Source organism: Pinus tabuliformis, chromosome 1_2, assembly GCF_031772625.1.
Source record: "Pinus tabuliformis cultivar Carrire ecotype Pingquan chromosome 1_2, CPIR1, whole genome shotgun sequence".
Classification (NCBI taxonomy): domain Eukaryota; kingdom Viridiplantae; phylum Streptophyta; class Pinopsida; order Pinales; family Pinaceae; genus Pinus; species Pinus tabuliformis.
The window spans coordinates 1111029449-1111046577 of NC_142298.1; positions in this window are offsets into that span (position 1 = coordinate 1111029449).

Sequence of the window (17129 nt, forward strand, 5' to 3'; positions counted from 1 at the left end):
AGCAGCGCATTGTTTTGTACGGGCAGTTTCTAGCTTCCAAGTCCAAATTGCAGATGGGGGCACAATGAAATGTGAAGGCCGCTGTGAAAATGTCAAACTTCAAATGGGGGATTATCAGTTGAAAACCCACATGTTTGCCATACACATGGGGGGATGCGACATTGTCCTAGGCGCTGAATGGCTCCGCACCCTTGGGCCAATCACAATGGATTTCCAGGTGTTATATCTGAGTTTTAAGCAGAACAACTCCACACATACCCTCTGTGGCCTCCAGGCGGGGGCCCCCTCTGTCATCAGCTCGCATCAGATGGAAAAATTGTTAAAAAAGGGCCATCATGGAGTGGTAGCTCAATTTAATGCCATCCAGGTAGTCGAAACCAGGTCTCTGCCAATTCATCCTGAGATGCAGTGGATTTTAAATAACCATCGGACGATCTTTGACAAGCCTCATGAGCTTCCACCCTCGCGAGGGGAACATGATCATAGCATCACGTTGGTTCCAGGGGCCCAACCCCCAAATGTGCGGCCATACAGATATCCGTTCACTCAAAAGAATGAAATAAAAAAAATCATCAAGGAATTGTTGGAAGCAGGTGTCATTCGTCCCAGCATTAGTCCTTATTCATCCCCAGTGGTCATGGTCCTCAAGAAAGATGGGGAGTGGCGGATGTGTCCCGACTTCAGGGCCCTCAACAAGTTGACAATCAAAGATAAATTTCCCATTCCCGTGGTTGACGATTTGCTGGATGAACTCAATGGGGCTCAATTCTTCACTAAGTTGGATCTTCGCTCCGGCTACCACCAAATTCGCATGAAGGAAGTCGACATTCCCAAGACGGCTTTCAGAACTCATGAAGGCCATTATGAGTTCCTGGTCATGCCATTTGGTCTCTGTAATGCCCCTTCTACTTTTCAGAGTCTTATGAATCACATCCTCAAACCATATCTCAGAAAATTTTTCCTTGTCTTCTTCGATGACATTCTCATCTATAGTGGCACTTGGGCGGCACATCTTCAGCATGTAGATCTACTCTTGCAACTGCTCCGCAAGCATAAATTATTTGTCAAGATGTCTAAGCGTTCGTTTGGCATGGAAGAAGTTGAGTATTTGGGCCACATTGTGGGGCGTGAAGGTGTCAAGGTGGACCCCAAAAAGATCCAGGCAATGCAAGAATGGCCTCAACCTAAGACTTTGAAGAGCTTGAGAGGATTTTTGGGTCTTACAGGCTATTATCGTAAATTTGTCCGCAACTATGGCCGCATAGCGAAGCCCCTCACTCAACTCCTAAAGAAAAATTCCTTCTTTTGGACCAAGGATGTACAACAGGCATTTACCGCTCTCAAAAACGCCATGTGTACCACTCAAGTCTTAGCACTACCTGACTTCACCAAATCCTTTGTCATTGAATGTGATGCTTCGGGTACAGGTATTGGGGCGGTCTTAATGCAGGAAGGCCGACCATTGGCCTTCACAAGACAACAACTCAGTGGGAGTAATCTGGGCCAATCTACCTACGAGAAGGAGATGATGGCCATCTTACATGCAGTCGAGACCTGGCGACCTTACTTATTGGGGCGACGTTTCCAAATCTGCACAGATCATCACAGTCTTAAATATTTTTTGGAGCAACGCCTATCCTCCCCACAACAAAATAAATGGTTAGCCAAAATGCTGGGATATGATTATGAGATCATTTACAAGAAAGGGAAAGACAACAGTGTAGCAGATGCATTATCGCGCCAATTTGAGGAGGAAAGTACTATGCTCGCAATTTCCCTTCCTATTCCAGACTGGATTGAAGAGGCTCGTAGGGAATGGTTTTCACACCCAGGGCTCTCCCAACTCATTTCTCAATTGCAGGTAGATCCAAATTCCAGCAAGGGCTACTTGTGGCAGAATGATATTCTTCGCTACAAGGATAGAGTCGTAATATCACCAACATCTACCCTCAAAAGTCGCCTTTTGGCATAATTGCACTCATCTCCCATTGTAGGACATTCGAGCTTTCAGAAGACGTACGCTCGCACCAGAAGATCATTCTTTTGGACAGGCATGAAAAAGGAAGTCCTTACTTTCGTAGACGAATGTGATGTCTGTCAATGCCACAAAGGGGAAACCGTCAACACACCAGACACCTTACAGCCATTGCCCATTCCGGCCTCAATTTGGACGGAGGTTTCTATGGATTTCATTACAGGTCTTCCAAAGTCAGGGAACAAGTTAGTCATCATGGTGGTTGTGGACCGACTGTCGAAGTATGCTCATTTCTGCGCCCTACCCCACCCGTTAACACCAACCTTGGTTGCTCAAACTTTCATGGATCAGATCTTCAAATTACATGGCATGCCCACTTCTATAGTGTCCGACCGCGACCTGATCTTCACCTGCAATTTTTGGCAGGAACTCTTCAGAATACAAGGCACTTAACTCAAACTCAGTACTTCATATCATCCGCAAACAGATGGTCAAACCGAAGCCGTCAACAAATGTCTAGAAACCTACCTTAGGTGTTTCACTTCAGAAAAGCAACACCTTTGGGCACAGTGGTTACCTCTGGCTGAATGGTGGTATAACACCAACTATCATGCCACCACCAAAATGACTCCCTATGAAGCAGTCTATGGTCAACTTCTGCCTTCCCCTACTTCTTATCTCAAGGGATGCTCCAAAGTACAAGCAGTGGATCAAGTCCTACAACACCGTGCAACCATGCTCGCCCATCTTCGCGAGAATCTTCATCAAGCTCAGAACCGCATGAAGCAATAGGCCGACCAACATCGCTCAGAGCGCCAATTTCAATAAGGGGATCAGGTCTTTTTGAGGCTGCAACCATATAAGCAAACATCACTCAAATATAAGGGTTGTCAAAAGCTCTCTCCAAAATTTGACGGACCATACCAAGTACTTCAGCGCATTGGAGAAGTGGCTTACAAGTTGGCTTTGCCACCTACGGCAAAAATCCATCCAGTTTTCGATGTATCGTGCCTCAAGAAAGTGATTGGGAACAATTGCCGAGTTCAAACCAGTTTACCTGAGTTAGACGAAGAAGGGTCAATATGGCTTCAACCCGAACAGGTTCTAGACACACGAGACAAGCACCTGCGCGGCTGCATGATTAAGGAGGTCCTCGTTAAAGGGAAAGACACCTCTCCGGAAGATGCAACTTGGCAACCAGCCACTATTCTTCAGCAGTTTCCGCAGCTTCAGCCTTGAGGACAAGGCTAGTCTTAAGGGGGAGGGCATGTTAGGGTCCCACCTTAACCCCCTTATTTATGTCATGGGATCACGTCATAGTCAAGAGTCAATAAAGCCCATATTAATATTTGTAAGTGGTTAACCCGCAATTAATGACGGGACCACAGTTGGTTGCAAATGGGCGGTAGTATTAGATAGATGGTATTAATAAAACCCACGGTATTGGCCCGTGGTATTGCATGTATGAGTCATATATAAAGGATAGAGACTCCCTGCGAGGAGTATCGTGCCTTGTTTTTGTAATCGAGCTCTGCTCTATTGGAGGTTGCCCCCTCGAAGAGGCCTGTGAACATTTCTCTCTGAATAATAAAATCATTGCTATTCTGTGTTCTGGGTATCTTTTCTTCGCATATTCTGTGTTCTAGGTATCTTTTCTTCACATATTTTGTGTTTGGGTATTACTTTGCAGGTTAAGATCATAACGGACATGACCATAAAGTATGCAAACTTGTGAAGTCCTTGTATGGCCTCATACAAGCACCGCGAGCCTGGTATGAAAAACTAACTGAGCATCTTCTGAAACTCAACTTCAATCATTTTGATCTTGATGATGCAACTATATTTCTCAAGAAAGTTGGCAAAACAGTTGTATATCTTGTGGTATATGTAGATGATCTTTCAATGACAGGGAACAATGAAAGCTAAATAGCATCCATATAGAAGGAATTGGGGAAAAGTTTTGAAATGCCAGATTTGGGCTATGTTCATTACTATCTTGGCATTGAAGTAACCCAACATCCAAAATCCATATTTCTTTCTCAAAAGAAATACATTGCAGATTTGTTAAACAGATCTGGCATGACAGAGTGCAATCCTCTTTCTACTCCAATGGAACAAAACTTAAAGCTCACATCTATTGAAGAAAAGGAATTTGAGGATGCAACAAAGTATAGACAGCTTGTAGGAAGTCTCATCTACCTCACTACTACCAGACCAGACATTTCATTTGCTCTTGGAATCCTCTCCAAGTTTATGCAAAAGCCTTGTGAGGGACATTGGTCTGCTGTAAAAAGAGTTCTAAGGTACTTGAAGGGAACTCAAGATCTTGGAATCAAGTATACACAGGTGGACGACTTCAACTTGATTGGATACTCCGATTCAGACTTCGATGGAGACAAAGAAACTGGGGTATCTACTTCAGGATATGCTATGAGTCTTGGATCAGGAGCTGTCTCATGGAGATCACGCAAACAATCAGTTTCAACGGATTCCACAACAGAAGCAGAATACGTGGCAGCAGCTGAAGCAACGAAAGAAATTGTGTGGCTCAGGAAAATTCTTGAAGATTTGCAGGTAAAACAAGTACAATCAACTCCACTCATGATTGAAAACACCTCTGTAATAAATTTGGCCAACCCAAAGTTCCATGATCGAACAAAGCATATCAATACTAAATATGATCTGATTCGACATCATGTTGAGTCCAAAACAATCCATCTCCGTCATTGTTCTACGAATGAGCAAATTGCAGATATCTTCACCAAAGAACTTGGAAGGGAAAAGCTTGAACGATTCAGAATGATGCTTGGACTCACCAACATCCCTTTAGATTAAGGGGGGGAATGTTGACACCTAATCTTCATGATTGGGGGAATTTTGTGTAAATAAATAAATTAGGAATCTGAATAGTCATCGGGAGATGAACTGAACAATCACTCCTATTGTATATAACAGTCACCTACCTATGGAATAATAGAGGAATCAGTTTTACTGCATTTGGAGAGTTACTGCCTGGTCTGAACAGTGAGAGTGAATCTTTATGATTACATGTTTTTTATGTGTGTGTTTTTAACTCATTAATTATTTTTATACTTAATAATAATACAAATAAATTTATAATCTAAGTTTTTTTTTTGTGACTAGGTTGAGCCTAGGTTGAGTCCAACTAATATATTGAATAGAAAAAGTACGATAAAACCACAATGAAATCTTTATCACCGATATTGTATAAAGATTGGTGAAACTTAGGCTCCTCTTAGAATAGTTTTAATTACCCAAAATAATTTCTATAGTCAATCTTTCCCATAAAGTTTAACAATAAACATGTTTTTTAATATTAATTTTGTATTTAAAAACTCATACATTAGCCAAATTTCCAAAAAAGCATTTAAAACTTAACATAAATCAGATTTCCATAATTCATCTAAAACATCTATAAGCGATTTCTACCACAAGAAAAACCATATTTATTGACCACTCGCATAATGTATCAACAAAATACATCAACTGCTGAAAAAACCAAACCTATCTACTACAACTCTGCATATATAAAGACTACACGAATACATCATCATAGAGATCATGAATCAGAACATACAACAACGGCAAAATCTTTCGCATTGTTTTCCGTACCATTGGGATACTTGGCAATGTGATTTTTATTTTTTTATTATTTTTGTCCGTACCATTGGGATACTTGGCAATGTGATTTTTATTTTTTTTATGATTTTTGTGATTTTCTTTAATTCCGACAATATGATATTTATCTTGAAGTTATTATAAGACCAAATGATTATATTATAATATTATTTTTTATTATTAAAATTAAATATTTTAATTATAAATTATTAGAATCACAATTAAAGAAAACAAATAATAATATTAAAATTAATTAATAAATAACCGACATATATATGTAATACTTTTATAAACTGATTTTTTTACTACTAAAATTAAATACTTAATTCGAAACAAATTATTAGAATCGTAAATAAAGCAAACAAATCATAATATTAAAACTAATTAATAAATAATTAATTTTAAAATATTAAATAAATAATTTTCCAAACAGACGTAGTCTAACAAGACTGTCGTTTTTCTTTGAAAGTTATGGAAAATTGGTCATATTTTAAAAAAAAATTAGCAAGGCTTTTCGTAAATATAAGTTATACTTGATAAATTTCAAAATTTTAAGTGCTCTAGAAATTTTCGATAATGATAAATCTATTTTCACCCTCAACAATATGATTAACTACCTCTGTACAGAATTTTTTTTTTTAACCCTCCAAACCATTCCTCCGGCTCCATAAACCACTCCATTTTCCAAATTCCAGCCTTCCTCAAATATGCCTTTTGGAAACATCTTGCGTATTGTGACAGACTTACTGGCAAGTCAAGTCAAGGCCTCCTCTCATTTCGGCAGCGAGTCGTTAGATGCCACATTTACATTTAAAACGCCGAAAGGAATGCGTATAGTCGCCCATCACACTATAAGTCAATAGACAAATGGAGCAATCGTTTGTCTCAGGGTCGTGCCCGATCATTTTGAACCTCACACACCAACTCCAAGGTTTACGTTTTTTGACCCCGCAGCTTTCGGGACACTATTTTAGCCTCTACAGGATTGGACGGGCAGGGTTAGAAATTCTTATATTTGGTTTTAAATGCTTCTTTTCTTTGTTTAGGCGTGTAGCATATTATATATGTTTCCCCCAAAAAAATGAATTGGAAACCTAAGAAACCACTCGCTCTCCGAGGACCAAAGTCCCTGCTAAATGATTCTTTTTGCTTATTTATTTCGTTATTCTTTTGTTCAATCGATATATACGCTCGAATGTACACGGTTTGCTTTAAAAAAAAAAATTATTATTCTAACTATAAAATTATTATTGAAACAAATGAATGCACGCAGTTTGTTTTAAAAAAATAAAATTAATATTTTAAACTTTCAATAACATGATTATCATATGATTGATTGTGGAAGATTACAATCAAAATGTTGGATGTTTAATCTTCAATGGGTTAATGTGGAAGCGGAATAGACAAAAAAAAGTCCAAGAGACCTTGGGATGTGGAACCCAACGGTCAAAACAATGTACTATAAATGTATATTAGTAGTTAATAAAAGATGTATTCTTATGTTTTATCTTTCATATTTGTTGCTGCCATATGTGTGTTTAAGATGGTATCAGAGCGAGCAATTGCTAGTCCTGCTCCAATTTGAGCCACTAATTTTTTATGGTCATTTTTTGTGAGTTTGTTTCTAAATCTCAGCGTTATCTAGACTCTCTGAAATTTGCAACTGTTAGAACGCAGGACCTAAATGGGGCTCCCTGCCCCACTAAATCTTGCTATTAATCATTCACCTGTCGCTGCACCTTATTATAGCTTGCCTCGGGCAGTGTCATATACGTTTTTGATATTGTCTGCACCCTCTGTCAAGCCTGCGCTCTCTGTTAAGAGACCTGCAACAAACATTATCTCACTGCGTCAGTGTCATAGACGTTTTATATTCTCTGGCCTGACCTATCGGATACGAACCAGAGATTCAATATTGTTTAAGCTAAACTCAAACTTCTATGAAATGCGATTCAAATGCTCCACTACTCCATTGAAGCCATCTCATAATCCTGACTGTGTGACAGTTCTACCACTACTCCATTAGAAACCAGAATGCAGCATATATTTAATTGATCGCTGCCCCATCCATCGAACGACCTCTCCATCTATACCTCGGCCTCTCCATTGATTGAACGTTGTCTGTTGATTTGAACATTGGAGTGTTAACACAGTTCTAGTATTCGAACAGCTGATCTCCGACGGTAGTCGGAGTCACTTGAAAAGACTCAGATCGTCGTCCTTGATTGGACTTCCTGGCTTCAAATTAACTGGAACGGCTTGTTTCTTTGACGGATTCTTGCATGACAATTTCAGAATATGATGTCTTAAGCTCGAGAGATTGGACACTGTAATGGCCTTGGGCTCCTTGGGGGAAGCGGTGACACCTTTGTAGTTTTCTGGCGTAGAATCGACGTCATGTTGCTGCGAGGCCGGTTTGCTGGATTCGTAAAGGAAGAAATGCAGCTGCAAGCGTCCATCTTGGCGATTCACCTGCAAGTATTTGTGAGAGGCGACTTCGACGGGTTTGAGCATAAATCTCCCATCTTTCCTACAGGATTTCATGGAGACGCACGGGCCGCTGCAACTGGAAAGTGAAGGAAGCGGTAGAGGGAAAGATCTCGGCATCCAGATGTTCTTTTGCATGTGCGTTGATTTTATTATATATTGAATGCCCTTTATCAATCATTGATTTAAAAGGAGGATATATTTTTGAATTCTGGCGACTCTGTTGAATTCATCTGTGTAACGATCCATGGTAGATGTTGTAGGATTACCACCTTTCTATAGCTCCTAAGGAAGTTTTCGAAAGAAATCTACAGTTAAATAACTAGACTCCATCTCCACTAATCTCAGGACAATTTTTCTGCTGTCATCATGGAATCTCTCCAGAGCTTCTATTGCAGCTGCAGATATTTCAGCTTGAAGACGAGGGAAACGTTTCAAGTCCTCTGTCTCATTAATTGATTTTCGAACAAGTTCTTTCAATATAAGGTGAACCGTTTCAACAGATGCCTATGCTGGTCCTTTGAAGTAAATGAGAGTACCATCTAGAATAGCGACAACCATTTGCGTTTGTACCAGACTATCCTTGTACAAGAACTACGTTGCAGTGTGCCTCTCTTTGATTCGAACCTTGGACCATTGGGCTGAGTGAGAATGACACTAGGCCGTCGAAATATTGTCCAACGACCATGACCAGATGTGATGTGCAGTTAACGCGATAGCTCCGAAGGCCACGGACCATTTCTTGGAAAGATTTCTCTTCTTTGCTTCTTTGTTCTCTAAAGCTCCTTCATTGGACACTGAATTCAGCACCTCACTCAGTGCAGCGGACTCATAGAAGGCACTTCGCTGGAATGTTCATTTTAAATCAAAGTTTTGCTGCAGATTAATCTGATTTATATCCAACAGTTTGTTGGACAGATTCACGCACCTGTCGAATTGAACTGCACAGAGGCTTTAGGATTCAAGTGCCCCAGACTTGAAGAAGAATAATGATAATAAATGGCATAGGGAAGCATTTTATAATGGAAGAGTTCTAGTCCATATTCATCCTTGCATTTTGGTAGAGATATATTGGTTTGTGTTCTTAATCTATGGGAATGTATGTGTTGTATGTACATTGAACATTGAATGTATGTTGAAGCTGACTTGTGACAAAAGAGTTCGTGTGAAGAGAATATATGCCTCCTATATGTTGTATTATATGATTGGATAGTGTGAATATACAGTAGTTCATGCGCTGGTTATATGGTTAGTGTGTCTCCACTCTTTACATGTTCATTGAAGGTGCTCTTCACATATAGCGTTGAAGGCTATACGTTGAAATCATGTCTTTTGGACTGGTATAATATTGTTATTGTGTTGATGGTTAAGTGCTACGTTGAGTCTTTGAAGCCGATGTTGGTTATACATGCACCTTAGAATGATGGGTCTCTAGTGTTTAACATGTTTATGGAGATATATCAGAATTTTGTTGCAAGCATTGTGATTATTTAGGGTACATTTTCACCTCAACTCATACTAAAACAAGTTTCTAGTGGTGCATTTCTGTTGAGAAAAATGGCTACAATTACTGAAGTATTAGAGTTCATGAAATCTCTTATATAATCTACTGTTGATTACACATTCCAAATCAGCAAAGTTTCTCTCACAGACATTCAGGTCTATCTACAAAATGCACAAGAGAAAATTGATTTTTTGTAGCTCGAAACTCAGGTACAACAAGAAGAATTAAAACAGAAGAATCATTCTGAACATGTTTTTGTTCAAAACACTGAGACTGCAACCCATTAGAAGCAAGTCAATAATGTTACAGTTGGTTCAAATTTAATATGCAATAAAGCAGCAGTTGTACATGCAGATGCAAAAACTCAGTTTACACTTCCCAAGCCCATCATCAAACCTTAGGAACAGCTTGTCCACAAAAAGAACAGAACTGGTCTTGGATATGAGAAGTACTTGTCCTTTCATACTCTAGACTACTCCAAACCAATACAATTTCAAAGTGCTAGATTCATTCATGACAGTTCACCTGCTCTTCATGATTGTTCATCTCCAATTGTTCCAGATTCTGCTCCTCTTCCACAACAACAACAACAACAGATTGTGAAATGCTAACACTGTGACCAAGTTGGCCATCTAAAAGATCATTATTTTGATCTTTATCCATCTAAGCATTGTCATAAAACAACACATTCTTCATAGAGATGCTTCAGAAACAAACGTCCTGCAAGAACAAAGATTCATATTGGATGGATCGCTTCTTGGCAATGGGCATCAACAACCAATAATATATTCCAATCACATGTTAGAACTTGTTAAAGAGTATTGAACAGTCTTGCAGTTGATTTTTCTCCATCATCTCACCTTGTATCTGACAGGGGGGGAAATGATGGTCATCTACAAGCCTCAAAGTCACATCAAGCGATCTTGAGCCGCAACTTGCCACACCAGTTTCAGAGTTGTAGCCAGAGACAAAGATGCCCATGAACATGCCTTCAGTTGGTAATCTGGGACACTTCCTCCAGCAGAAGACTTCAACTTCTTACCAGTTTTGGAAGAATTCCAAGAACAAAATTGAGACCAATTCCTCTAGCAAAAGACTTCATCATCTTGCCAGTTTACGAAGAGTTCCAAGAATTTCATTAAGCATTCCAAAGTTTTTGGTCATCCTTAAACCATGACGCGTTGAGACTTCCCTTTTCAGGTTGAAGTTCTCCCTTTTATGCGGGGTGAGACCTCCCTTTCATGGATGAAGGTTCCCCTATTCAAAACAGTAGGAGCACTTCCTCTAGCAGAAGAGTTCAGCTTGTTGCCCATTTTGGAAGAGTTCCAGGAACTGCACTGAGCATTCCAGTGTTGGTGGTAATCCTTAAACCACCACCCTTTATACCAACATTTCAGAGAGCACATTCGGCCTAATGCTACCATGCATATTTTGCACATTTTGTATTACAACTCTCTTCTTGGACTCATACATAAGCCTTCAGATTAAGGGGGGGAATGTTGGACACCTAATCCTCAATGGGTTAGTGTGGGAGCCGAATAGACAAAAAGAAGTCCAAGAAACCTTGGGATGTGAAACCCAACGGTCAAAACAATGTACTATAAATGTAGATCAATTGTTAATAAAAGATGTATTCTCATGTTTTATCTTTCATATTTGTCGCTACCATGTGTGTGTTTAACATAATATTTAGAATACTCCGCATGGATTGCAACACTACAGGGTGTAGATATTAATGAAGGCAGTGTTAACAAATACTTTATTAAAATATATTTGCAAGAAAGTTCTGTGAAGGCTCCACCGGGCATCGCCAAATTCGACAAGGCGATTTTCGCGTTTGAAAGTCTCCACATGGTTGTTTTGTCTCCACTTTTTACCCCTATATAGGAAGGCCGCAGACTCAGCAACCACACATCTCCTAATATTGTACTACCCATTTTCTGCTATTGCTTCTCTAAATTATCTCAACAACATTGGTAGATATTCAAAACAATAAAGAAATGGCTGTTGCGAGGCTTGTTTTCACAATCTTTGCCCTTATTTCAGTTATAAGTTTGCAAGTTGTTTCTGGTACGTACAATTGATTTTTTTTAATGTTGGATATGTTCATAAAGAATCTATAATTGGTGGTATGTACAATTGATTTCATTTAATGTTGGATATGTTCATAAAGAATCTATAATTGGTTTGGTTAACCATTTTTTGATCATTGGGATCATTGTAAATGGTAATGGAATTAATAATTTTTAAAATAAATATGGATCTAATATGAGTCGAGAGCGATTCAATTTTTTCATATGTAAATTGTAATTTTTTTTATGAATCACATTTAAATGTTATTTAATTTTTTTTTTAGATTTTTATTTTTTTATTTATTTAGATCTATATGAACAAAATTTGAACTCTAATGATGGATGAACAAAATTACATATATCATACTGATTATCAGGTACAATAGTATGGGAGAAGCTACCCATAGATATTTGCGCGTTTTCTGGAACACGTTGTGTACCTAAGTAGTCCATCTTGAGCGACGACGATGTGTAGTATGAATGCCAGGTCAATTTATTTACATCTTTCGCCATTGCTTCTACCTAGCTTTCCACTTAATTGATCGAGTAATTAATGATGTACAGAGATCAAAGATTATAGCAGTGAATATGAATAAATTGATAGAACCAAAAGAATGAATGAACACGTGTGGGGTGGAGAGGATGGGTTGGCTTTCGAGCTTTGAACTTACCGGGAGGTACACTAATATGCAAGTGAGGACTTTGACCAAAGGATAATGGAATATTTCATCTAATTGATCAAGAAAAAGAATGGAAAGGATATTAGTAAGGATAGCATAAATAAATATGAAATTCAATGTGTTCCTTGTAATATAGATATAAACAAAACATTTAAAGAAAATTAATTGCACAATGATCCAATCCAAGAAAACAAGGTTTTCCACAAACCAATTAACTCTTCTAGAAAAATTCAAAAATTCTAATTTAATAATCCTATCACTCTCTCTTTTTACCTTTTGGGACAATTGCTAGTATATATATTATAAGAATTTTCAATTTTATTGTCACTTCTAGAATTAATATTCAAAAATTTAATTTCGTTTGTGTTTTATATATATATATATATATATATATATATATATATATATTATAAGAATTTTCAATTTTATTGTCACTTTTAGAATTAATATAGTTTTATTTTAATCACGGATCTAACAAGAGTCTAAAGCAATCAAATCTATTGAGGTGCAAATCTTTTCTACAATGCAAAAGTTAAAATAATTGCACCTCCAAAGATTGCATCTCTCTTGAGACTTATGAAGGTTAAATTGAATTTGTCTTCCTTTCTATATTTTTAAATACATAAATAAATTCAACCCCTGAAAATCCCTTCAACATATAAAATAAAATAGGTTAAATATACAACTGGAACAAATAATTGCTCTATTCAAAATAAACTCTTAATAAAAAAAATGTCAAAATATAACATAATGATAATGATATTGATACTTCAAATGATATAACAATAATAATATATTTTTCCTTTATTGATTCGAACTAATTTAATCTGCATTGTCCACTTTGAGGGTTTTTCTCTATTAAATATATTTTTAAATACATTTCAATATTATTTAAGTTTATAGATTGAAATATTTTATTTATAATGCATCTTAATTTTTTTAATGATTATTAATATTTTAAAATGTCATATATTAAGAATTCAATTAATTAAGTTTTTCTCTCTTATTACCATTATAAAAAAATGAATTAAATTTTTTATGTATAATTATTTCTACTATTTGTACATTGATTTCTTTATTTGATTTTTCGTAAAGTTAATATTAAAATAAATTATATAACATGGATATGAGCATTGAAAAAAAATGTTTAATGGACTGCATTGTCCACCTTAAGGGATTTTTCTATTAAGATATTTTTAAATACATTTCAATATTATTTAATTTTATAGATTGAAATATTTTATTTATAATGCAGCTTAAATTGTTTAATGATTATTAATATTTTTTAAATGTCATATATTAATAATTCAGTTAAATAAGTTTATCTCTCTTATTACTATTATAAAGAATGAATTAAATTTTTTATTTATAATTATTTCTACTATTTGTACATTGATTTTTTTATTTTATTTTTCCTAAAGTTGATATTAAAATAAATTATTTAACATGGATATGAAAATATAAATAATATCAATTTTATTTGTTCTATTTATTTATTTAAAATCATCTTTTGATATAGAAATATTTTATATATAACTATCCGTGAGAATGAAATATTTATAACATATCTCTTTTGTATTTGATTGTAATATCAACAACCAACAAAGAAAGAATAGTTAGAGTGGGGCTGCATTTTATAATACTATTTTTATTATTATAGTTGACATTATTTTTTAATTTAAAGAATATTTTATTTCTATTTCAAAAGGGACATATATCAACTCCACGTTGACCATAGATAAAACTACACATCTACCCTATACTAGCTTGTAGAATGAGTCTCACAACACAACTAGAAGGTATTGCATTACTACGTCTACCTCAAATTCCTTTGCCTCTATGCATGGTGAGAAGAAGATAGTAGAAAAACTAGAAGAGAGATGAAGCAATGAAAGAGGTTGAAAGACTTGGGGGAGAAGAAATTACTAACAACACAGGAAGGGTTAGTGCAATTAAATGCTCTGTGATATGAAGTATAAACCTTAGAATATGAGTCCTTTGGAAGACTATGACAAAAGCCAATAAGGGACCCTAGGGATATAAGGGAGGAGGCAAAGAGTGAATGAGAGGATTGTCCTAAAACTACACAACGAACTCAAATGACCTTCGAAAAATGCATACGATATTCATAGCTAGGAGTTAGAGACCCTCCCGTAGGAGGGCGAGATAAGAAAGGATTCCTAATAGAAAAATGTTAAAGGAAGGAGCTAGAGTTGATGCGGAAAACCATAAATCTAATGGTGGGATAAAGTGGAAAGTAATGGGGAAACAAAGGAAACTGAGAGCCTAAGAAAAGAACTAGATGTTAGGATGAAATTGAAATTATCACTGGAAAAATAATATGAACATACCCTAACATAGTGAAACCAACTAAGAAATACGTAAAAGATAAGTAGTTTCCATTTTGACACTATATACAGGGAAAAGAAACTAATGTTAAACGCCAATTCAACAAAAAAATAACAACACATCCAAAACTCTATCACCATATTTAACCAAAAAAAATAAAAAATCATGAAACATGAAAACTAGAATGAGATTTAAGATAATATAGTATAAAACTTCTTTCTTAGACGCTTTGAGAACATGAAGGGATATTGAAAACATCACCATTGCAAGATAGTTCTTAGTGAAACTCTAATAACGGCAAGTAATGCTTAGTTGGTAATGGTGGTGCATGATTATTCATCGTCCTAGATTGGTGTTAGGTGGAGGAAATGTTTAGTCTTAGTTTTCCTACCATCTCACACCCCATAATGAGATTTTTAACTTTATGTTGCAACTATTATGGTGGATATAAGGTATTTCTAAGACATTTCTAAATAATATAATGTAAAAGGTTTTTGATGGAATTATTTTAATGGAGAATGTATGATTCCACCTTTCATCGCCTCTGTAACTAGCTAGATCTTGGTTCCCATTGGAGGCTTCATTAAGATTGAGTTTGATAAAACATAACACAGGGAGACTCCAAGTATCGAGGCTTTTACAACTGATGCGAGAGACTCACGAAGGGCTGGTGGTTGTTGATGGGGCAATGCTTAATGTTTAGGAATGTGAGATTCCTGCACACTACAATACTATCCATGGGAGGACCATTTAGATGATAAAATAATATCCTTAATGTTTTGAAGAATTTTATTCCAAACCTAATTTGCTAGGAGTTTATTATCTTTGAATATTCTTTTGTTTCTAGCTTTTCAATTTTTTGATAGTATAAAACTTGGCATCAATTACTAAGATCTATTGATAATATCACGATAATATCTTAGCTGAAGGTAGAGTCTTTTCAGTTGAATATTTTTTCTATAACATCAATTTTCAGTCTATTAGATTCACAAAAATGACGACTCCTTCATCCCAGAAGTAAAGAAACAGTAGTTGAGAAGATGTTGTTATTATTTTTGTTCATGATTGCATAGTTAATAGATTAAAGGGCCATTGAAACATTTGGTTTTAAGTCTGTCCTAAGTCAATATTTTTTGGTGTGCTATTTTCCATTAATTAAGAGACACTTTTGGACATGGTTTTAAGTTAAATATTTTATTCCATACTATGTTAGCAGGAACCATAGCATAACCTATAGGGAGACAATAGGATTCCTTGAGTGTAGATCCCTGATTGTTTGCACCTCCTTCTCAAATAATCATATCTAGCTTCAATTTTGATTTTGCAGTGTTCAAGAATTTTCAAAATGCATTTAATGGCCGCCACATTATTTTATTTTATTTTCTTGTGGTCGATGATCCTTTGGGATATATCTTCCCCATAGCTATGGATTTGGTTGGGTTGACCAATACCCTGTTACTTTACTTTTTCTTAGTTGAAGGAATATGTTCCTTATATCTTGATAATAATCAGATGTATAACTTTGTACCATTACTTGTTAAATTTCTACCATTTCCTAATTAATAAGGGTAATTAGTAAGGGTATTTGCCTCTTTGGACGCTTTCAAAACTTTTTGATTCCAATATTTTAGCTAAATTCTAACATATTTTATGAATTCTTGATATTTATTTGTAATTGCTTTGTGAATAATCATTGTTTCACTCCACCATTTTGCAACGTTGTCTTTGAATGAAGGATGTCTCAATAAAAATGTTTCAAACTTGAATGGTTTGTACAGTGGGCCACCTTTCCAACCTATTAATGAACTTACTGGCCAATAATAATAACTTATTGGCCAATAATAATACCCACCATACCTTGACAGAGCTTTTGGTTCAATCTATATACATTTGACAACTAATTATTATGATATTAGAAATCTTTCCAGTCTTGAAACAATTTGAGCATTTCCCCTCGTTTGTGGTTACAATTGTAATTTCCATTTTGTATTTTTACATCTATAAGTTTTATCTCTTTAATTAATTGTTAATAAGTTTTATCTCTTTAATTAATTGTTAAAGATGTTGTGTTTCCTAATCCAACCTAAATATGCCTCCCTTTTCTTTTCCTATAGTGATTTTCTTAATTTAAATCGTCTCCTATTAACCACTTTTTTTGTTCCAATTATTATTACAACATTTTATGCTTCTGAGGAAAGCTAAATTTTTTGTTGTGAAGTGGGACAATACACATTGGTTGTATTACCTTTCACGTTTCATCCAAGCCTAGCAAAAATGGATATCAAAGCGGCTAAAAATTCCGATAAAATGATTTCTCTCAAATTACACAAAATTGATATACAACCAAATCTGTCCTTCACATAAATAATAATACTCTAATAACTTTCCCAAATTTAAAATTTCACCACTTAAATAATTTTATC